This window comes from Herpailurus yagouaroundi, unplaced genomic scaffold (genome assembly GCF_014898765.1).
Source record: "Herpailurus yagouaroundi ecotype Mexico unplaced genomic scaffold, PumYag 323, whole genome shotgun sequence".
NCBI classification, from domain to species: Eukaryota; Metazoa; Chordata; class Mammalia; order Carnivora; family Felidae; genus Herpailurus; species Herpailurus yagouaroundi.
This window is the reverse complement of record NW_024412540.1, coordinates 208059-233038: the sequence shown is the minus strand read 5'-3', so window position 1 is coordinate 233038 and position 24980 is coordinate 208059.

Sequence of the window (24980 nt, the reverse complement as noted above, 5' to 3'; positions counted from 1 at the left end):
GTTACTCTCTAGACCTACTTCATCTTTCACAGAACAGTAATCATTCTAGCTATAATCTCTATTTTGTTGGGCTTTTTAAATAGCTGCTTTAAAAATACTAATTGTATTTGGAACAACTAAATAAGTAGAGATTTCTTATGCTTTCCGTTCTTACCTGTTCTTAAAGCAGTTTTGAGATTGAATCTCCTTGAGAGTATCCACTCTGGGTAATTTTAATCATTTCCTTGTTTATCCTCCTCCCCTTTTCTTGGCCCTCATATCTGACTGTTTCTGAGACCAGGCTTGCCTCACACCTGCTTGGTATTCTAGCTCTGTTCCATCTTATCAGAATGCTAACACAGTGCTCACTGCAGCCTCTGGCCATGGCTTTTAAATAACTGTATGGAACTGTTATAAGGATGCATGCTATTTTGCATTGTTCAGATTTTTTCCCCACAGAAGATGCTCTTTTGGCCTCTATAGATTTTTCTTAGTTTTATCTTATTATGAATATAACGTGTTTTATAAATCCATGACTCATTTTCAATCACTCGACAGGCTGTGTATTTAAAAGTTGTTTGGCAAGGAACCAACGTAATGCATATTCAGTCATCTGGTCCACCATCTGTCACAAATATGTTACTTGGTTATCATTAAAGCTTTGATCCAGATTGATTCATAGGGCTTTATAAGAATCAACCCTAGAACAGGACCTTAAAATATAGTCTGTCTGATTTGCTCCAGCTTGTCTTTACAATAAAACTCACACAAACGCATGCACATAGGCTGCTTTTTCTATGCTCAAAACATAAACTCAGGCAAATATCACTATTATGGATTACTGTCCAGTTTACTTGTATTATATAAACATAAGCTGACTATTGCCTCACTAAAGTTTTTCAGTCTGTTTATCATCTTAGTCAGAAGAGGCTCAAAACATTACCTCATCCAAAAAGTCTCCCACAATTTTGGCCTTGTTCTAATAATTTTTTATTGTATATTAACAGGGTAATTTGCAATTCAGTGTATATGACGTTTACCTAATGGAAGGGTCTTTGGGAAGGCACTCTTAAATTGGTCGTATCTATGGCTTCCCTACCTACCAGACTTTTGACTTTTATGGGAGTTTGATTGCAAAGATGGCCTTGGACAATTATTGCCCTCTTTATGTTCATGCTGATGGTCACATCAAGAGATAGAGACTAGTTTCTTCTCTCTAAATTTTAAACTAGCCAACAAAAAGCAGGGGAAGTGGCTCATGGGGGAATTAATGCAGCTTCCTTTTGAAGTGCTTCTTCTCACAATGCTGCCTCTTAGAACCTAGTCTCCCTAATATGAAAAACCCAAGTTATATGGAGAAGACTTGTTACTCCAGTTGACATCTCACATGAATTCCCAGCTAATAGCCAGCATCAACTCTCAGTCCACTTGACATTCCAACTGAACAAGTCCCCAGATGTTTATGGACCAGTGGCAAAATCACATGGAGCAGAAGAACCATCTAGCTGAAGCTAGTCAACCCAAAGACAATGAGAAATAATGGCATGGTGCTCTTTCACAGTGTTAATTTGGGTGCTGGATAGCATTAGATAAATAAAATGCCTCATAAGGACCCTGTGCCACGAGGCAGGGTCTCCAGTGATCAGGTATCTTCTGTGGGGAAAATATAGCACCAGCCCTGGGAGTAAAACTTACCAAGAGACTTTACCTATGGGCCTATTAATAGTTGGGGTTTCCCAGAGAACCAGAACTTGGTCAAACTTCCTCACACTGGTACAGGGAGATGCAGATGGGATTCAATGAATATCTGTGATGATAATGTGAATTCTTGCTCTTATCCAACATTATTCCTACACTAGTTAATAGTGTTTTTATGTATGCTTTGTAACTTTTCTCCATGTTCTTCCCTATTTGCATTAAAACTACTCAGAATAATGGAAACACATGTAGGCTTCTTCTCCTAGGGTAATCTTAACAATACACTTGGATTTCCTAGCCTGGTTTTCTCCCTATAAGATGGGAATAACAATACCTACTTTGCAAGATCATTGTAAGGATCAAGTGGACAGAACCAAGTGTTTTTGGTAATATGTTAAATACATTAAAATTTATGTTTTATACCTAGGGTTTGCTTTTTTTTTTTTTCTTTTTTTTTTATATTTCAGAGATTTGACCTGTTTAAATGACAAAAATGTTGATTTTGGCTTGGAAACAATGTGATATTTATAAATTTTTTTTTCCTGGAAGATTTGCTGGCAGTATATAAATGGGTACTTTCCCTCAAATAATAAATTATAGCACCACAGCAGACTGAACAGTCCCAAGGCAAATAGTTTCCTGAAGTGAATATGATTAAACTCAGCAGGAGGGTGACAGATCACTGACTCTCCTAAGTTTGGATATACAACCATTAGAATGGCCTTCCTGGTCGGGCAAGGCTGAAGTGTTACAAAAGACCCAGTAGATAAATAATGAAACTAAATAGAATAAGTCTCTTCAGGAAGCAGAAGTTTAAAATGGCACCTTTTTGTAATCAAGTTCAACACTGAGATTTATAGTTTCTAGTTGTCTTCTATTTTCCCATTATTTAGAAATGAAATGTAGTTGAGTAAATGAGTCAAATAATGGTATCTTGTGAACCATGCATATAACACTTTTAAAAATGAACTTTGAAATACTTGTATGCTTCTTTTGGCTTAATATAGGAAATCTTGTCCAAACTTAACTGTAAGGAGATTATATTTGTGAATTTCCCAGTTGTTTTAATGTTCCATGTGCCAGGAAACTGATTCCAGAGGAAAACTATCTCCTGGGATGTCTTGACTTGCATGCCATTAAAGATAAGAGGGTCAAGACTCTTAAAGAATTTTAATGCTCTTAAAGGAACCTAATAAAAGACAATTTGACTGAACAGATGCATCATGGAGTTGTTTTAATGTAGAAGAATTATTTGTTTTTTTTTTTACTCTTTTCAAGCGCCAGTTTCCTCTTGGTTTTTGAAGCTGAATGCAAGTTGTGAAAAATATGGGGACCACCCAATTATTTTCAAGGGTGCCTGTGTATTTTACAGCTCAAAGTTAAGTAACTGTTGTTTCCTGTGTGTCTGGAAGAGTGGATCAGTATTGACTACCTTACCAAAGAACATAATCTGGTGGCTCACAGGTAAATGAAATCGGAAGTAAATCACAGGGATCCCTGGAGTCTCTATTCCCATACACAGCCTCAAAATAACTTTCTTCCAGATTGGAAGTGTGAAAGGTCTTTCTCTCCTGCTCTTCCCAGAACCTGAACCAATGCTGTGATGTACAAAGAAAAGCTAAGGTGCCTTTTCTGCATCAGAGCCCTTCACTTGCTCTTCCACTTCTCTGGGTTTCTTATCTTTTCCACCCAGGTTCTTACATCTGCCAGGTTTCAGCCTAAATTGTCCCCAGGAAGAGAAGTCTTCCATCTGAACAATGTCTTCACCCTATTCTGCACCACACCCTTTCTACTGATCATGTAATAGGTATTGCCTTCTATAATGATTTTATCGATAGTCCATCTCCCCCACTAGAATATGAATTTGCCTTTCCAAAGGCAGAAATTACCTCATTTATCTATTTCTCCAGAACTGGGGAATGAACTAATTGAATGGATGGATGGATGGATGGATGGATGGATGAATGAGCCTGACATAGACTTATACCTTCAGAATGTGCTTATAAAACTACATTACATATAGAATCATGGTGGAAAGGTAGTTTGTGAATACACAGAATTTTTATGGAGATGAGAATCATTTCCTGATTTTCTTCATGTGGCTTATTTATTTTGTGGATTTCCTCTAGCTAGCTTTAGATTCCAGAACACCTCCTGCCACCACATAGAACAGGTCTTGATTGCCTTGCCTAGCTCTGATTCGATACGTGCTCTCCGAACTCTCATTTTAATATCAGTTAAGCCAGACATAATTGAGAAGGGAAATGAGCTGCTATGGGTACAGATGCACATATCCCCAAAACAAACACAAATAATGAGCAGGGAAAATTCCATGCATTACCATGAGGAAAAAAAAGGCTTTTTTTCTCAAAAACAATAGATCAGAGTTTGAGACCTTGCTCCTTAGCTTGTGTTCCCTTAATTAAGTCACATGGCCTTTTTGAGCCTCCATTTCCTTAACAGTTATGCGCAGATAACAGCAACTGCCCTAAGTTGCTCTCAGAGTTTCTGTGAGAAATGAATGTCATGGAAAGCACTTAGAAAACTATAAAGCTCTTTATCCATAAAAGGATTTATTTTTAGAATATAATTTAGATATTAAGGTCCATAACATATAAACAAAAACCTGTGAACTGAGGATCTAGCATACACAAATCCAACATTCTTACATGGTCCTGGTCACTGAGAAAGTCAGGATTATATGTTTAGTCAAAAAACATACATCAAATATTTCTATGCTCCAGGCTGAAGAAATGACACAGGAGGAATAAGATGGACTATGTGTCTACAGAGTTGCCAGTCCAGTGGAGAATACAAGCTAGGCATAGCAAATCCATGCATGAAGTGCCATCAGGGATAGTACCAAGAAAAGTACCAGGTGCTCCAGGAAAGGGGCTGGGAAACATTTTTGAAGGCAATAGGTATCATTCAAGATCTGAAATAGGAATAATGAGGTTAAAGGTTAGAGAAAGAATGGTTAAAGAGAAGAAGGGTTTTTTAAAGTCCAGGAGTGAACATAGGAGAGACCATAGAGATTTTGAGAAAGACAAATTGTAGACCTGGGCCAAGCTCACTGTGTGAGGTAGGGCATGGTAGAAGATGGGGTGGGGAAGTTATGTTGGAGCCAGAAATTGAAGGACTTTTAAATTTTATTGTGAGATGGAGATGGAGATCTTGAAGGATTTCAAAGCATTTTCAAAGGAAAAAGGTCACTCTGCCTATAGTATAGCAAATAATTAGAAAGAGGGGGCTCAGAGATGTAAGTTAAGAGGTTGATTAAGAAACCGAGGTAAGGGGCGCCTGGGTGGTGCAGTCGGTTAAGCGTCCGACTTCAACCAGGTCACGATCTCACCGTCCGTGAGTTCGAGCCCCGCGTCAGGCTCTGGGCTGATGGCTCAGAGCCTGGAGCCTGTTTCCGATTCTGTGTCTCCCTCTCTCTCTGCCCCTCGCCCGTTCATGCTCTGTCTCTCTCTGTCCCAAAAATAAATAAACGTTGAAAAAAAAAATTAAAAAAAAAAAGAAACCGAGGTAAGAAGTGGAGAAGGGTGATGTGGGGGGTGGTGGAGAGATTGAGGTGCTTGGTTATTGAAGGGGGCGAGTGAAACCACACAGTAGGAGTCTCCCCTGCCCCACTTTGGGTCGGGGCTGTTCCTTTCATTGTAAGGCTCAGGGTCTCTCAATACTGATTGCTCCTGTGTCTTCAGGCCTCAACCAGAAAGTAGAAGAAAATTTTGGAGTGGCTTCACGGTTTTTCTTGGATCTATTCTTAAATATCACATTGGGCTTAGGAAGGAAAGAAGCCTGATGCATAAGACATTTTGTGCTGTGCCTTCTTCTTCAGAGAAACTTACAGAAAAAATTGTCCTTTTTTTCTCACTAGAAATGAAATGTGTAAGTTTTTAGTTATCAGTAAATCTTGGGGGCCATCTGCTTATGGAACCAAATATTTAGCAATAGAGAAACTTTAATGTTGCTCTATTAGAGCACAGTGAGTACATTTAATGCTAAAGTATTTAACATTATTTACTATTTTACTATATTTTACTATATTATTACTATTTACTAACATTATTTACTATTTTACTATATTAAGAGGCAACAGTAACTATATAAACATTACTTCTTAAGACTTTGGACATCAAGAAATGAGAGACGCTGTATGAACAAATCCCTATTACCCATCTCTTTTCATAAAAAATAAATGTGTGGAATATATAAAATATAAAGACCTACCTGATTCTTTGCACTGTCCAATTGCTAAGAGTCCACGTAAGTACTAAGAAAATCCTAAAGTGAAAAAATTAAGTAAAATAGGGACTTGGGGCACTAGGTGGCTCAGCAGGTTAAGCGTCCAACTCTTGATTTCGGCTCAGGTCATGATCTCACCATTCATAGGTTCAAGCCCTGTGTTGGGCTGTGCGCTGACAGTATGGACCCTAGTTGGGATTTTCTCTCTCCTTCTGCCCCTCCGTGGCTCTCGCTCATGCACTCATTATCTTTCAGAATAAATAAGATTTATAGATATATATATATATATATATACACACATATATATATGTGTATATATATGTGTGTGTGTGTATATATATATATATATGGACTTCAATTGTTAGAGAAGAAAGATTATAGAATATTAGTAGTCACATTTATTGATCATTTACTATATGTCAGGCATTGACCACTAGATGCTAGAACTGGCATTTGGACTCAGGTCTGACTTGACAATATATGGTCAGCAGGTCCCTTGAAGCTTAACTGGTGTCCACAGGCCACAAGAAGGCCTAAAACGCATATTTTACTGACCTTACATGGCCACACATAAAATTTTCATCTTATTTGTCAAATAATTGCCAACACTTTAAAATCAGGTTACTTCACACATATTCTTGAATTTGTATTTCCTTTTGGAAAGTTGTGAGCTATGACCTTCTTTATATTGTTGGTTTTGTTTTGTTTTTGCAGAAAAACAACTCAGTTGGGTTTTAGTTTCAGAATGGGCCAACACACATAGGATAATACAGTGTAAAGTTTATAACTTGTACTCTCCTGTTTACCATAATTCCCATTATTTCTCACTGCATTACTGAGGCCAGATGTCAGTTGGCATTAATAATGAGTGCTTGCCTTACAGTTTTGCTTCAGATAGAATTAGAAAGTGGTCATTATTTTGTATTCAGGTTTCCCTAATGTTAAAAAAAAAAAAACAACTAAAAACTAAAAGGTAGGGAATGCCAATTGGTGTGGCAATGCTGTAAAACAGTATGGAGCTTCCTCTAAAAGTTAAAAATAGAACTCCCTACAATCTAGCAATTACACTACTAGCTATTTACCCAAAGGATACAAAAATACTGATTTGAAGGGATACACACACCCCGATGTTTATAGCAGAATTATTAATGATAGCCAAAATACGGATTCAGTCTAAGTGTCCATCAACTAATGAATGGATAAAGAAGATGTGGCATATACACAATGGAATATTACTCAGCCATCAAAAAGAATGAAATGTTGCCATTTGCAATGATGTGAGTGGAGCTAGGGTATATTATGCTAACTGAAGTAAGTCAGAGAAAGACAAACACCATATGATCTCACTCATATGTTGAATTTAATAAACAAAACAGATGAGCATAATGGGGGAAAAAGAGAGCCAAATCAGTAAACAGATACTTAATGATAGAGAACAAACTGAGGGTTGATAGAGGGAGATGGGAGGGAGATGGGCTAGATGGGTGATGGACCTTAAGGAAGGCATTTGTGGTGATGAGCACTGGGTGTTGTAAATAAGTGATGAATCACTGAATTCTATACCTGAAAAAAAAAAAAAACTTTAAAAGGTAGCTGAAGACAGCTGCATGTTTACAGAAATATGAGAGAAAATACAAATTTCTGAAAAATTCTGCTTGTTTACATGAACTTCATGGCCCATTGAATTTCTCATACTAACCCTCTTACCAGCCCCTTACAACTTGAGAATGGAGGTCCAGAGACACTCAACATGGATGGTGGCATATTTTTAAAAGCTCCTAGTAATCTTAAAGCAGTTTGAGGATCACTGGGCTAACAGTGCACTTGGTTACGGCCAGAGCCTGTTCTCCTTCCCTAAGTATGGCACAAACCTGTGGGTGATGCGCCCACAGGGCAGAGATGAGTGGCTGACTGTGTGGCCCATCCCTGCAGCAGGACAAAGCCATCCATTTAAGTGAAAAGAAAGGCCTTATGTGTTTTTCTTTCATTTTACATTTTCTAAGTTTTGTTTATTTCTGTTTACTCTTTTTGGCAAATATTTAAAGATATCATTCCAATTTAACATAGTCAGTAGCCTATTTATAACAAGCCTGCAGCTGGGACTGGCTAACACTGGTGAGTCATCATCCCCCTTAGCAGTAAAGGCATCGCTCAAGGAGTGGGGAGTGATGGAAGGTTAGCCATTTCCTACTCAATTAGAAGTTCAGAAAGTTATGGGGTCATTTTTTTTTCCTGATAATCTAATGAAAGTATACTAGAAGAAATCTTCCAGGGCCCTAACTATTAACAGCCAGAGGAAGCGAGAGTGAAAATTAGTAACAGTTGAAATGGAGCAAGGGCCCAGTTCTGCAGGCAGCACGTGCACAGTGAACAGGGCATGACCAAGCCTTAGACTTCCCTCAAGAACTTCACACATCAGTTTGGGAGATACACTGAGAGCACAAGGAATAAATGAGGAGTCTGTTTTAGGAATGGTTCAGCTCAGCAGACTTCTGATCCAACTTTTCTCTGTAAAACAGATACATCTTTGTATGAATGACTGAGTACACAGTGAGTATCTGAGAATTTGTAATCTAAAAAAAAAAATGAGGCATATGAAATTAAATGCCTGCTTGTTTAAATATTTAATATCCTGGAGGTAAAACCTTAAACTTAGTATCGGATTATCAGTCCCTCTCTTTTTTTTAATGTTTATTTTATTTTGGGGACACAATGAGAAAGAGAGGGGCAGAGAGAGAGAGGGAGTGAGAATCCCAAGAAGGCTCCCAACTATCCGCATAGAGCCTGACAGGGAGGTTGAACCCATGAACCATGAAATCACGACCTGAGGCACTCAGTCATGAAATCATGACCTCAGATGCTTAATGGACTGAGCTGCCCAGATGCCCCTATCAGTCCCTTTTCGAACAAAAATTATCAATCATGTTGAAGACTTCAACGTCTTTCAGTATTGATTAATCACTCGATTTGGAAAAAGCTGAGAAGTAGGAGATCTGTGTTAGTTTCAACTGGTCAGTGTTGGGGCTGTTTTCTCAAGATCCTCGGACTTAGAACAGATTTCATTTTTGTGGAGAGTCTTAACTCGGCAGAGGGAGGATTAGAATTTGTGATCACACATAATAGGACCACTTTAAAATGCTAGTGAGTTTACAATATGAAATTCTTCTTGTATGCTATACCTCACATCTCCTGTCCTTAACAATCTGAGTGCTGGGAGATAAGATTGAGCAAGTGAAACGACCACAGCTGGGTCTTCATGGGTTGTGATATGGGGTTCTCCTTTATTTACAGCTAATGCATGGATCTAATTGATCCATATGTCAGTAGAGATTTATGCAAGTATTTTTTCATACATTTGTGTCCATGCCAATTGCATAATGGTTTAGATACCCACCCTGGAATCCGTTAGATGTGATCTGAATCCTTGCCCAACTCTGTGCAAGCTGTAAGGCCTAGGACAGCTTGCTTGGTGTTCCTAAAGTTTAGTTTCCTCATAAGTAAAACCAAAATAATAATAGTATCTACTCCATAAAGCCATTCTGAAAATTAAATGAGATAACTTATGTTTAAAACACATAGTGTCCACATCACAGTCTGCCCCTAATGTTAGACACCACCCCACTGCTCATCATATCAGATCTCCACCTTTCAAATACAGTTCATGTAGAAAGGTGTCGATTTCTCCATTTGTCCTTTTTGAAATCTCCAATCTTTGCAGTTAGAATTTACATCTCTCTCCTCAACTTTGCTTAGCACTTTGTTTAAACCTTTATTACTCTGAAACTGAATTACAGTCTGGCATGTAACCGAGTATTTATTTCCCTAATATACAGTGAGCTTCTCAAGAGCAGTTTCCATATCTTATTTGTTTTTTATTTCCCAGGACATATTACAATGACCGATATCCATAATAAGCTTGTTGTAATAAATGTGTCTAGGTGACTAGTTACTGTCTCTAAATTGGTCTTATCCTACCACTGCTTAGCACAACTGTGATGAAGATACTTATGATTTGATGAGGATCCCAAAGAAACAAAATTAGGGAGAAAAAAATAAAACAGTGACTAGAATATTCATGCGTTTTAATAGTTTTTTTCCTACTTGTAAAAAAAAATATTAGAAAGTTCCAGAAAATGTCAAGAAGAAGTCTAAATGTCAAGAAGACTAAAAATATTTACCAGTGATCCATCCAACTACAAGGCAAACATGCCATGTTTATTTTAGCATATATGAAGTGTTTTAATATGTTTTTAACAAAGGTAAGGTCACATTTGTGTACATGTGTACGTACATGAGAAAATGTCCTCATTTCACTTAAGGTTAAATTATTAAACCCTTCCAGTAAAATTTAAAATCTCTTTGCAAACATTATTTTTGATGTCTACATAGACAACCATGTCATCTTTGCATATGAATTGTTTTCTTCTGTTCCAACCTGTATGCTTTTTTTTCCTTTTCCTAAATCCTTGTGCTGGCTAGAACTTGCAGCACTGAACTAAGTCTTAGGGGGGAAGCTTTCAATCTTTCACCTGTTAGTATGATGTTATCTATCAGTTGGTGTTGTTTTAAACCAAACTGAAGTTTGTCTATAACCTGGTTTTCTGAGAGATTTTATAAACATATGTTGAATTTTTTCAAATGCTTTGTGTGGGTGTGTGTTTCCATCAGCTGATATGATCATGTGACTTTTCTTCTATAGTTGCTTATTATGGTAGGATGAAGTGATTTATTTTCAAATATTGTAAAGCCTTCCATCACTAAAATAAATCCATTTTAGTTATTGCCTGTAATTCTTTTTATATATGGCAGAATTCTATTTTATAGAATATTTGCATATTTGTGAGGGTTAGTGGTCTGTAGTTTTTTTGTACTGTGCTAGTCTGGTTTTGATATCCGGGTAATTCTAGTTTTATGAAATGAATTGGAAAGTGTCTCTTCAATTTTCTTGAAGAGACTGTGTAGAATTACTGTACGTTCTTTTTTTTAATGTAGTAGAAATTTCCAATGAAACCATCTCAGCCTGGAGATTTTGTTAGGAGTTTTTAAGTTATGACTTCAATTTCTTTATTAGTTATCAGGTTATTAAAATTGTTTTTTTCATGTTCTGTCTTTTGCCCTTTCAAGAAATGTGTCCATTACATTTGAGTTGTCAAATTTATGTGTGTAGAGTCGTCTATAGTGTTTCCTTAGTATCTTCTATAGATCTGTGAGGTCTATATTGATATCCTCTACTTCCTGATATTGGTAACTTATGTCTTTTCTCTTTTTCCCTCCTGGCACTACTTTTGTTGGCTTGGCTGGGAGTGGCCCACAGTCCCACCCCACCCCCCATAGTGTTTGGATGGCATGCAGCAGTTGCTATCTCAAAGCTTTCTATCTTGCTAGGCTGCCTCTCTCCTGGTCCTTTAGACAGAGAAGGCTTTGTTTGGGCTTTTTTCCCTGTCATTTGTGTTTCTGGTTTGCTGGATTATTTAGTATCTAGGATACATAAATGAAACACACAAACAAAGAAACAAAACCAATGGAACTCACCACCATCTTGCTCCTTGCGTCCTAAGCTCCCTAGCTTGTCTTCATTTTTCTCTCTGCTTTTCAGAGTCTTTATATGGTAGTTTTCCATAATGTCCATGGTTTTTGGTTGTGCTTAAGTGAGATGAACAGGGAAAAGTACATCTCTCTACCTACACAGAAATGGAAATCTAAACATAAGTATTTGTATGTGCAAGATCTGTATGTTAACAACTATAAAACACATGAAAAGGTCTAATACCTAAGTAAATAGAGCAATATACAATGCTCATGGATTGGGAGACTGAATATTGTTAAGATATTAAACTGATCTGTAGATTTAATGCAAACCCAATCAAATCTCAGCAGGATTTTTAATGGAAATCAAGAAGCTGATTGTAAAATTCATATTTCAAAAGAAAGAATATAAAAGAGCTAAATAAATTTCTTAAAAGAGCAAGTTGAGAAATTCATACTATTGATTTCAGGCTTTGATTAAGCTATGGTAATCAAGACAGTGTTGGCAAAAGGAAAGATACATACATGATTGAAGAATAACACAAACTAGAAACAGATCCACACATAAATGGCTAATTGATTTTCATAAAGATGTAAATGCAAATCAATGCAGAAAGAATATTCTCTGTACTAATGGATGCTGGAATATGCTTATAAAAGTCATTCCCAATCATATACTCACATCATATACACATCACATCACATACAAAAAATATTTCAGAATGTACCACCACCTAAATGCAAAACATACAACCTTGAAACTTGTTAAGGAAAATATAGGGAAAACTTTGTCACTTTGAATTAGACAAAGATGTCTTAGGCAAAACACAAAATGCACAATCCATTAAAAATGATAAAATTTGGATGTTTTCAGAATTAAAAACTTTTGCTTCTCAAAACACAGTTGAGAGAATGAAAAAACAAATAACAGACTAAAAGAAAATAATTGCAAAACATCTACCTGGTAAGGTGTCTTTATCAAAACTAAAGAACTGTTTTAAATTTATTTTTTAATATTTATTTACTTTTGAGAGAGAAAGAGACAGTGCATGGGCAAGGAGGGGGAGAGAGAGAAGGAGACCCAGAAACTGAAGCAGGCTCCAGACTCCAAGCTGTAAGCACAGAACCTGCTGTGGGGGCTCAGACCCACAACTGTGAGATCATGACCTGTGTCGAAGTAGGATGTTTAACCGACTGAGCCACCCAGGTACCTCAAAAATAAAGAACTTTTAAAGTTCAATAACAAGAAATCAAACCTATACAAAATAGGAAAAAAACGATTTGAACAGACACTTCACCAAAGAAGATACAGAGATGACAAACAACCATATGAAAACAATTTCATTATCATTAGATATTAAGAAATGCAAATTAAAACCATTATCAATATCTGTTAGAACTTCGATGACCTTGAAATGGCTTAAAACCAAACTGGTGAATTTATGGAACACCTTGAACTCTCATTCATTGTTTTGAGAATGCAAACCGGTACAGCAACTTTGAATATCAGTGCAATTTCTTATAAAGTTAAATATGTACTTGTACTGGCATATGATCCAGCACTCCTACTTGTGGGTATTTGCTCAAGTGAAATGAAAACATATGTTGATACAAACACTTGTACACAAACGTTCACAGAAGCTTTATGCATAACTCTCCAAAACTGAAAACAATCCAAATGTTTATTAACCAGCAAATAGCTAAGAAAAAATAATGCCATGGAATACTACTCAGCAATAAAAGGAATGAGTTTCTGATACGTGCAGCATTGTGGATGAATCTCAGGAGCTTTGTGCTGAGACATGCTAGCCTGAATCAAAGGTTACATGCTGTGTGATTCCATTTATACTACCTTGTGGAATAGATATATTTATACAAAGAAAAGGCTTATAAATGGTTTCCAAAGGTTGGTTGGGATAGGGTCATAAAGGAATTTTTGACTAATAAGAATGTTTAGTACCTTGGTCATGATTGTAGTTCTTGTGGAACTATATGAGATTGTCAAAATGTATGTATTTACACAGTAAAAAAGACTAATATTAAGTCTCAATTAAATATATTTTAATAGTCACCTGGATCACAGTATTATATACTGAGCATATAATATATATACAGTATATTTGCTGAATCAAAAAAAATAAAATCAAAGCATTGAAACGTAGCATGTGTAACCTTCAGTGTTCAGTGCCTTATAAGTCACTTACATGACTATTTGTTAAGTGAAAATGTTGAATAAGAAATAATCCTGTAATATTTTCATCTTATATCAGCAGCATCTTATAGGCAAAAAAGTTGAGGTTAAATAAACTATGCACATGCCTTTTGGGAAATAAATTTTGTACACATTGTGAATCATTTTCCAAATGAAACATGTTAGGACCACATCATCATAAATTATGAACTTCTACTCATTGATCACATTTTTATTAATTGAAGGTGTAGTGATTGACTTTTGTTTTGTTTTGTTTTGTTTTTATTTATTTCTGAGACAGAGAGAGACAGAGCGTGAGTGGGGAAGGGGCAGAGAGAGAGGGAGACACAGAATCTGAAACAGGCTCCAGGCTCTGAGCTGTCAGCACAGAGCCCGACGCGGGGCTTGAACTCACAGACTGTGAGATCATGACCTGAGCTGAAGTCGGACGCTCAACCGACTGAGCCACCCAGGCGCCCCAGTGATTGACTTTTTAATTACATGTTTCAGAAGTAATTTATGAGTGCAGAAGTAAATTTATCAGTCATTTAACATACAATGTCACCATCTATATCAATAGATAGATTTCATACCGTAAGAATAATTTTAGTTCTACTGTAGCTTTTGTGAGCTATTTATCATCACTGGACTTTATTTTATTTCATCATGGTGCCTTAGTATGAGAAATACTAATATCGATGAAGTGAAATTTTGCATTAGGGTCTCCTTAGTTCAAAGAGTCTTGAATAAATTTCAAGAAGGCCAATGCCTCCTTGCTATCCTTGGGACTGCCAGTGAAATGACATATACCTGACTATGGGGCAGACAGTCCTAGCTGCTGATAGGTTATTTGATGGTCATTCAGCAGATATTTCCTGAGGTCTTTCTCTGTAAATTCTGCAGCCTCATCCCCATAGGCATAAATGTCTGCTCAAGCTGTCTGCTGGAATTGTGCATGGCCACATGTGGCTGTCTGCGTGACCTGACTGCCACTGCTTATGCAAATTATATTTCATTTTATAACATAGGAACAAAAATATCTCTCTCATCTCCACCAACATTAAAGCATGTGAGTGTCTGGGAATTCCTGGAACAAGATAAGAGAAAGTATACTATAGTAAAAAGAGCATGGACTTTGAATTGAGACCAGCTTAGATCCAAAATACAAGCTAGGTGACTATATTTTGCTTATATAATTTTCAGTTTTCTCATTTAGAGAGAGGAAATTATCCTGTCTTTCTGATAGTATTATAAGTGTCACATATATACTATTTTTGAAACATGTATGAAAGTAGAGCATAAGCAATAAATTATAGCTGTTTCCCTTTCCCCACACCTGAACCCCAAGTTAAATAGATGAGTTCTTTTGTGGACCTTACGATGTGGAATGCATCTGCCCCAAGACACATTCTTGATCCCTCTGGAATGACCCATTGTCCACATAATTATTCCTGAACGTACTGATTTCAAAGGACATCCTCCAACTAGATTTGAACCTGCTGATTTCATAGGACGTCAAGCCAGCCCTCTGCTGGCTTAGAGGATGTGCCTCACCTAAGATCTTTTGAATTGGAACAGAATTAGTTCCTCTCTGTGGTAGAAGCTGTATGAGGTGAAACCTGGAAGCTGTTTTGTTTGTTTAACCCTTCCAAAGTTCCATGAACTCATTTGGTTGGATTTCTGTCACTTTTCAACCAAAGTAATAACTGCACAAATTACAGATAGGAATTACCTGACAAAAAAGTGACATTTTCAAAGTTTGCTTTTTGGGAATACTGGAGAAGAAGTTGAATTTGAATGAAGAAGGTAGCCTAGAGAATATATGTGAATTTTCCATGTCACAATGAAAGTTCTTGAATTTAAGACTAATTTCATGTCTAATGATGTTTATGCTACCATACTTCTATGCACTGTGTGATGTAGTGCCACAAAAATCTAGAACAGGGAGTTGTGTGGGTAAACCAAAAAAAATTTTTTAAGAAAAAAAATGAAAAGCTTCTCTCATAATTGATTTGGATATCTTAGCTTTGTTTCCTTAGTGGTTATATTGTAAAGAGCCCTGGCCTGTAGAGGTGGATGAAAAGACATGCCTTGGTTAAGCAAAGATTTTCTTTGTTTCCCACTTAATTATTGTTTGAATTTTTCTTACACCATAAGAAGTTGAAAAATATTAAAGATGCAACATTGATAGGATTTAGTGATTGATTATATAGAGAGGATACAAACAAAAGAGGAATAGAAATCATGTTCATGGGTCTGGCTTGGGCTGAAATTGATAAAAATTCATTGAGTTAAGACACAAAGGTGGGGACAGGTTTATGGGGGCCGTATGGGTTAGAGCTATGTTCTTTCTGTAAACACTATTCTTTCCTACTCTAGGCAGTCATGCTTGTCGTTTGTTACCCTACCTCCCTGGGCCATAGTTTATTGAACAGGGATGAACTCTTGACTCAAAACCAATGATATTCTTTCTGTGTGATATTTGCACTCAGACTGTACTTATTGCTGTAACTAAGAACATTTAAATTCATACATGTGGTGTCATCATCCTGCTGTTTGCAGGGAGAAACAAAGAAAACTTGTCCTGAGAGTGAGAAGAGATGGATATACATAGGGAAACAGAGAAAATAAGGTTGGGGAGGGAGAAGGGGGCTGCCTTGGTGTCTGGCAGCTTCTCTTTCTTGACTTTGAACCACTGCTGTGCCTGGCTATTCTTTCTATTCATAGTTTTTGAAATGCATATTAGATCTTTGAGAGGTAAGGGTTAATTTGATTGATTCTTTGCAATCTGGATTCAGAAAAGAAGTTGGCCTCATATAGAACTCCATGAAAATCTATTATGGACTAGTGCTTAGTTAACTGTAGTCATGAGCAAGGCTTGGACTCAGTCCTTGATCACACTGGGAGAAGGGTACTTTCCAATACCCATCACTGTGAAAACCCAGTGGCTAGACCGCCATTGTTGCCTGGCTGCAACCAAAAGGCATGGACCCACTCATTCTGTGGTCACATTAGAGAAGAGGCCACTGTTCACCCTAAAGTGAGTATTGAGCTGGCAGGATAAGGAAACACAGCTAAAGGACTGAAGTCTCTTCCTTGGAGTCTATCTGTTGAGTCTGTTCTGAATCTCTGCCCTGACCTAGAATGTCATGGGCAGCAGGGAGGTGGCTCAGTGGTTGCCATTCTGTGTCCAAGAACTTTTTCCATTGAATACTGCTGTTTCAAGTTGGTGTGTTCTCTGTGAATTTGCCTTTGTTTTTACAACAATCCTTATAATACACTTATTAGTTTTTGTTTAAGTTACCCTATGGTTTCTGTCATTTTTTGCCAAAAGCTGAAGAGAACAGGGCATAAATGTCCATTCTACTATTCCACCCTTGGTAAAGATCACTCCTGTGGATGGCTATGACTCTAATGCCAAGCAAAAAGTTGTCAACCCTTGATATTTGCCCTAGTAGAATAGGTGCCCTAAATGTGCTTCTCTACAGTACTTCCTTGCATTGTTTTTTGACTGATAATATGAAAATATGATGTAAGCAGGTGCACCTTGTCTGCCTGGTTGTGTACCTACACCAAAACTATAGAAGGAAACAGGACTTAGGGCTCTTGTTCTGGTGTGAAAAGGCCTGGTTGACTTCATGATGGATTGTGATCCAGGGACTCCTCAGTACCACCACAGTTCCATCAAATATGACTTCACTGTCATGACCGGTTAGCATTGCAATGTCCCAGGACATAAGAAGGACATTGTCTTGAATATCTTTTCAGTCTCCTGTGAAGTCAGTGGTATACTTTATCCCGGTATTTTGTCTTTTACTGAAGAGCTACCTCCATCCTATGACATTTGAATAACTAACTTCTCTGTGATCATTACTCCTTTTTTACCTTCATGATAGATTCTTTTGAAATTTATCCATGTATCAATTGTGATTCTACCACCGAAGCAGCTCCAGTGGTACTAGGTCACCACATCTCAGAAAACTGGTAGAATTTCTAAGGTGTTAGGCCTGGGGCAGAGGCTGAGAACTACCAGTGATAAACTCTTAACTGTTAAGAAAATTTTACCATGTTCTAATTACAAAATATTATATGTTGAGAGTAAAAGTTATAAAACAGGCAATAAAAATTTAATAAAAAATAAACACACTTCATTCTCACTAAAAACAGATGAATTGATGGCATTTTAAGGGGAAAATATATATGTACTTGTAGACTCTTATTAATTCCTCCTGAAATCTTTCTCTTTGTGTTTACTTTCTTTCTTGCTGTAGAACATTATTAAGGACTTGTTCTCTCATGGTCTTTCAGCAATAAAAGCTTTCATTCTTATTTTCTTGAAAAAGTCTTTGGTTTCCCATTACTTCCACTTAATAATAATTATTTGAGTGTATAATAATAATTTATTGAGTATTTTCAAGATAATACAACATCATTTTATGTCACTATTTTTTATGAGAAATATGCCTTCCTTTGAATAGTCCCTGTTTTGTCTGCTTTACTCCAGAAGTTTTTTTAAAAAAAAGATTTTCTGGTTTGTTTTGTTTTGTTTTTAAGTTAGAAAATCATTGTGTGTGACTTTGGGCTTCTTATATATTGTATGTATGTATGTATGTATGTATGTATGTATGTATGTATGTATGTCTGTCTGTCTGTCTGTCTGTCATGGAATCTTCCTCCAAGGATTCTGTGTTTCTTCACATTTGTCCATGGTTAATTCTTTGAATATTGCCTTTACTTCTGAAATAGTATTAGATGTAACTTGGTGATTCTATTCTATTCTCCATGCCTCATTACTACTTTTTCATATTTTCAAAAAAAGAAAACAAATCTCTATTTTTTTCTGGGTGATGTACTCAGCCATATTTTCTAAGTCAATAATTCTCTCTTCAGTTGCATCAACTATATTGTTTAAAGAACCAGCATTTTTTTTTAATTTCAACTTTTACATTTTTCATTTCTAGGCTTCCATTTTGCTTTGCTTCAAATATGCTATTTTTGCCTCATTACTTTTATTTTTTTCTTATTATTTTGAAATACTTTTTTCACAGTCTCTTTCAATTGGCTCTATTATCCTATACTTTCATGGGTTTGACTTTCAGATCAGGTGTCTATATTCCATGGCAAGGTATTTCCTGCATACTTTGTAATTTTGTCTGGGGGCTCATCTTAATTGAAAAATACATTCTTTAGGGGCTTTTTGTAAGCCATGGATTTAACAGCAATACTCCTGTGGCATGGTTTCGTGTCGATTGTGCTACTAATACTCTTTGAGAATTATTGTTTCTAGTTTATTTTTAAATATAAATATTTTGCGTTAGGTTCCAGCATTGCCCACATTTTAAGCAAGACATATGGTTCAAAACTTGCATTCTGAGTAAATTGCCATTTCTGTTATTACCAGAGCCCCAAACAAACAGTTCACCTTTTTTGCCATACCCTTGGACTAGAGAGCTAAGGTTTCCAAGCCGCTCTTAACGGATGGGACAACTATTCCCAGACTTACATGTTGCTAGTTCCAGACTCTTGTCTGAGCATAAGACCTATACCCCAGTGTTCATCAATTCCATGTGGTCATCAAAACCATGAATCCAATCTCTCTATACCTGGTTTGGTTAATCCTGAGTCATTGAACTGTACCTTCTTCTCACCCTTATAAGTTACCTTTTAAAATATGGCACTTACTTTTAATTCTGCTAATGCATCTTATAAAAAGAAATTTATTTTATCTACCATTCTATATGTGTGAAGACAAAGAGGAGACTTGACTTTTCAACTCAGGCCATGGTGATGAAAGTCCCCATGATAGGTTCTGTAGATTTTCCAATGACATCTCCAATTCCCTAGAGAAATGTACAAATTAACAGTTTGCTTAACTTTTTATTGAATAATGCCAACATTTTTAGTGTTACTGAGTCAATATGAGCTGAGACAACTAAGAGAGGAGTACCTTCATAGAATATTTGGTGTTTTGGGTATGACAATCTGTTTAGACAAGAAGATAAAACTTTGAATATGACCTGTTATGCAAGATAGTCAAGTGATTGCTGGTAATAAATCATTTTTCCAATATAAATCTAATCAATATTAACGACTGAATATATAAGTATTCATCTGTTGCATTTGTTAAGATAGTTTAATACAATTGACATTTTGATATTTTGTTTTGTTTTACCTCATGCTCACTATTAATTAGACATGGACAGTTATCTGGATGGATTCTGAATAAATCACTGGTGACATGAAATGAACATGGTGTATGAATAATAGGTTAAAAATAATGCTGAAGGTAATCACCAGGGTGATACTATTTTTAAGTTTTTTTCAGTGGGTTTTCTATATTAAGTTCAGTATTGGTTGATCCATTTCTATGGAAATACTTTTTGTAGAATAACAAAACAGTTTCCATTAAATATTTCTTAGCCCTTATAAATAATACATATGTGCATTCCCAATGCTTTTCTAACAAGGTTGCCAAAGTACTTCACCATCAAATACACTATTATTATTAGCCTTGTGTCTGGGAAGAGTTTAGGTTTAGAAGATTCAATATAATATTGAAGTTTACATAGAAAAGCAGTAGCCAAGAGAAAAATGAGCCCTTCTTGGGCCTCATTCTGTGCTCTGGCCTGAGCACAGCATATCATCAGCATAATCTGCTCAGAGCATTCAGGGCATTCATTAACTAGGTCATGTGGATGTGCCTGGAATGTACAGTGATGAGCAGTGTGGAATCACAAACAGCAACACTGAATTAAATAGACCATGAAATTTCAAATCTGCCAACTGATAAATACACATTGCAAAGGGGAAAGGAGATAAAGGAGAGAAGGGGCGTTTCCTCTTTCTAAAGATTTATCATAATGAAGGGAATAAAACTACTGGAACGATCCTATGGATTAAAGATACCAATAAGCACCTATTTTAACTATGTTCAAACAATGAGGAAATTGTTTTGATATAGTACTTATTTGGTCATTTTGATCCCAAGCTATTATCACTTGTCCGCTTATTTAACTACTGAATAACCCTAGGGAGCATAAAGTTGATAGTTGAAATATTAAGTTTAATGGCTGACTCTGCTTTTCACCAGTTTTATTTATTTTTGAGAAAGCCTTTGAACTGGAAATATTTCATATCTTCATTTGATCAGGTATACACATTTGTTAAAAGAAACAAATATAGACTTACAATTTATACACTAACCTGAATATATGGTATGTATCAATCACATACTGGAAAAATTCCATTAGTTTATTTTAAATGAAAAAAGTTTATTGTATAAAATTTATATAACATCCAATTTTAATTAAAAAAAATTAAAGCCGATATTCATATATGATACATCATTATATACACATGGGGAAAGTTGTAGAATAGACACCAAGGTGAAGTTCTATGAATCCTTTGTGGGAATGGGAAGAAAACCAGAACTGAGAAATTTAAAGAAAATATTCCATTACAAATTGAGCTATGTATACATGTGTATATACATATGTATATATATATATGTATATGCAGATACATGCATATATATGCACACACAGGTACATATAATCATGTGTATACATTTATACACATATGCATTCACTATTTTAATAAATTACATCATGTATTACTGCAACTTGCTTCCATATTAGCAATTTTCAGGTTAGCACATACGGATTTACCTCCTTACCACCTTTTTAAAAACTGCTACATAGTATCCATGGAAAAGATGGGTCAAATATATATATATTTTAATGTTTGTTTATTGTGTGTGTGTGAGACAGAGAGGGAGAGAGAGAGCACAAACAGGGCAGGGGCAGAGAGGGAGAGGGAGAGAATCCCAAGCAGGCTCTGCACTGTAAGCACAGAGCCCAAGGCGGGGCTCAGCCCCATGAACCATGAAATCACAGACCTGAGCCAAAATCAAGAGTCAGTAGCTCAAGAAAGTAAACCACACAGGCACCCTGATCATAGTCTGTTTAACAAATCTCTCAATGATTGACTTGGAAATCATTTTCACTTTTTTCAGCTACTACAAATAGTATTTAATGTACCTCATTGCATGCTTGTTTCTCTAGGGTACGTTTCAAAAAACGGAGTTGATTATTCATACGGTATGAATATAATTCTCCGAAGTGGCTGTACCAATTTACATACCTTCTAGAAATATGAAGCAATCTCTTTTTTCTCACTTCGTGTCAATATTGATTTTATTATCAACTTTTTTTTACCTGGAAGTTGAAAAAGAACTCATTTTTATCTCAATTGGTATTTGATGCCTTCTGTAAAATTATAGTATGTTTGCATATCATAGATATTGAGGTACTGAGGTACTCAATCAATATTGAGATATTGAGGTACTATCCACCATTATAAATTATCACCTCATGTTCTCTTCCCCTTCTTGTTTTTTTATATCTTTATTAAAATTTGTATAATATATTCTTTTCCAAATAATTTTCTGCTGTCTGTTGCCTTTAAACCCTGTTAATAGCTTTCCATCCTACAGATGTTTTAAGATATAGTATAATCAAATAACAACTCGTTCTTTGTATATTTGTATTGTGCATATTATTTAACAAGTTATTTGCACCCAAAAGTTCCTAAAATTATTATTATATTTCTTCCAATAGATTAATGTCTGTAAAAATATTTTACTGTAATTTGTTTTTGTATCATGATTACATGATTACAATATCATGATTGATATTGTATAGGTATCTAACATTTTAATCTGTTAATTTTACTGGACCTTAATTGAGCAGAATAGTATCATTATAAGCCTTTGTTCATCACACTTTTAAACATTGGTCCAAACATTTTATTTCTGTGTTCATTGTTTTTTTGTGGTATATCAGCTTTTCTGAATCAAGTATCTCAACATAGGCTCTTGAAAGTAATGTACATCTTACTACATGCCTCCTTTGCCACAAGGCAAACTTTATTCTAAATTCTTGAGTTTATTATCCTTTTTTTCTAGTGTATTTTAAAAATTAACTTTATTAAGGCATGCATTACATACAACATAATTGCACCTTTAAATGCACAGATCAGTGATTTTTGGTAAATGCATATATTAACCTAATTATCTCCTTAATCTTATTATAGAACTTTTACATCTGCTCAGAAGGTTTGGTCACTCCTTTTTGTAATCACACTCCCTACCCTCTACTATAGACAACACTGATCTAATTTGTATTCTAACCAGTAAGATGTGTGTGCCCAAAATGTCAAAAAATGGCTTCTTCTCAGTATAATGTGTATAAGATTCAACCATACTGTGTGAAGCAGACATTTGCTCATTTTCAATGCTGAATAGTCTTTTACCATATGAATGTATATTTGAATATATACAATGCATAATATATATAATATATATTATATATACAATACATAATATATTAATATATATATAAATGTATTATTTGCTAATGGAGTTTTTTTTTTCCTTAATTTGGAACTATTTTGAATAAAACTGCTCTAAGCAGTTACATACCAGTATTTTTTTTTTTTATAAATTTTTTTTCAACATTTATTTATTTATTTTTGGGACAGAGAGAGACAGAGCATGAACGGGGGAGGGGCAGAGAGAGAGGGAGACACAGAATCGGAAACAGGCTCCAGGCTCTGAGCCATCAGCCCAGAGCCTGACGCGGGGCTCGAACTCCCGGACCGCGAGATCGTGACCTGGCTGAAGTCGGACGCTTAACCGACTGCGCCACCCAGGCGCCCCTACATACCAGTATTTCTATGGATGAATGTTTTCATTTCTCTTGTTTAACTTTCAAGATGTGGAATTTGCTGTGTTACATACTGTATGTGTTATTTAGCTTTGTAAGAAGCTCTGCCAAATAGTTTCTCCAGCAATGTATGAGCCTTCCAGTTGTTCTAAGTCACTACCAACTCCTGGAATTGCTTGTCTTTCTAGCTTTAGTCGTTCTCATGGGTTAAAAAATGGTGTCTTGATGCAATTTTGATTTTTGTTTATATATTAATAATGATCAGCATTTTTATGTGTGAGGTCATTGACAGTTGCTATAATTCCATTTGTGAGATGTCTGTTCAAATTTTTTGTATCCTTTGTATATTGGGTTGTCCTCTCATTGACTTATGAGAACTCTCCCTGTATTCTAGGTAACTCTTCTATGTCAGATATATGAGTTTCTACTATTTTCCCCTGCCTCCAACCTGTTTTCATTTTCTTGGCACTATTCTACAAAGAGTATATAGCATATATTATTTGATATGTCCATTTTATCAATTTATTTTTTTATGTTTCATGCTTTTGAGTTCTGTTAAATATTTCCTATTCCAGGCTACCAATTTTATTTTCTGTTTTCTTCTAGATGTTTTATGATTAGGTCAATAATCCATTTAAAATGAGTTTGCCTGTCTTCTGAGGGAAAGGTTGAGATTATTTGCTCACAATATGGATATACAGTTGCTCTAACTCTACTTGAAATAAACTTTCCTTTATCCATTGAATTATACGGACTGCTATGTTGAAAAATCAGAGGACCATATGTATGTGGACTCTCTTCTGTTCCATAGTTTGATGACTGTTGTTATTCCAGTACCTGTCTTGGTAACTATGGCTTTTAAATACATCTTGAAGAAAAGTTGGTCTAAGCTCTCTAATACAGTTATTTTGTTGAAAATGTTTTTAACCATCAGGTCTTTTGCATTTTTATACAAACCTTAGAATTAGCAGGCAGATATTTATAAAACATATTGCTGGGATATTTTATTTAGATAGCATTTTATTTATAGTTCAATTTGGGCAGAATGGATATGTTAATAGTAGACTTTAAAATCCATTAATGCGTTATATATCTACTTTTGTTGAGTTTTTAATTTCTTTTAGCATTGTTTTGTACTTTTCAGTGTATAGTTCTTCCGTGTGTTTGGTCAGATTTATCCTTAAATATTTCTTGTTCATTATTCTGTGTAAGTATAATTTCTATTTCAATTTCTGATTGCTCATTGCAACTATATAGAAATACAGTTGATTTTTTTATTGATATCATACCCTACAGCTTAGCTAAATTCACTTACTAGTTCTTATAATGTTTTTGTAAGTCCATTGGATTTTCCACATAGATGGTCATTTCATCTGCAAATAAAGACAGTTTAATTCTTCCTTTCTAATCTGGATGCATTTGATTTGTTTGTCTTGCCTTATTTCCCTGGTTAGGACTGCCAGTCAGTATTGTAGTGGTGGCGGCAAACAGTTTTTTTCTTGCTGTTAATCTTTGGAGGAAAGCATTCAGTATTTCACAATTAAATATAATAAGTGGATACTTGTGTATGAACACCTGTTATTTGTTCTAGGACTGTCCTTTCTATTCCTAGG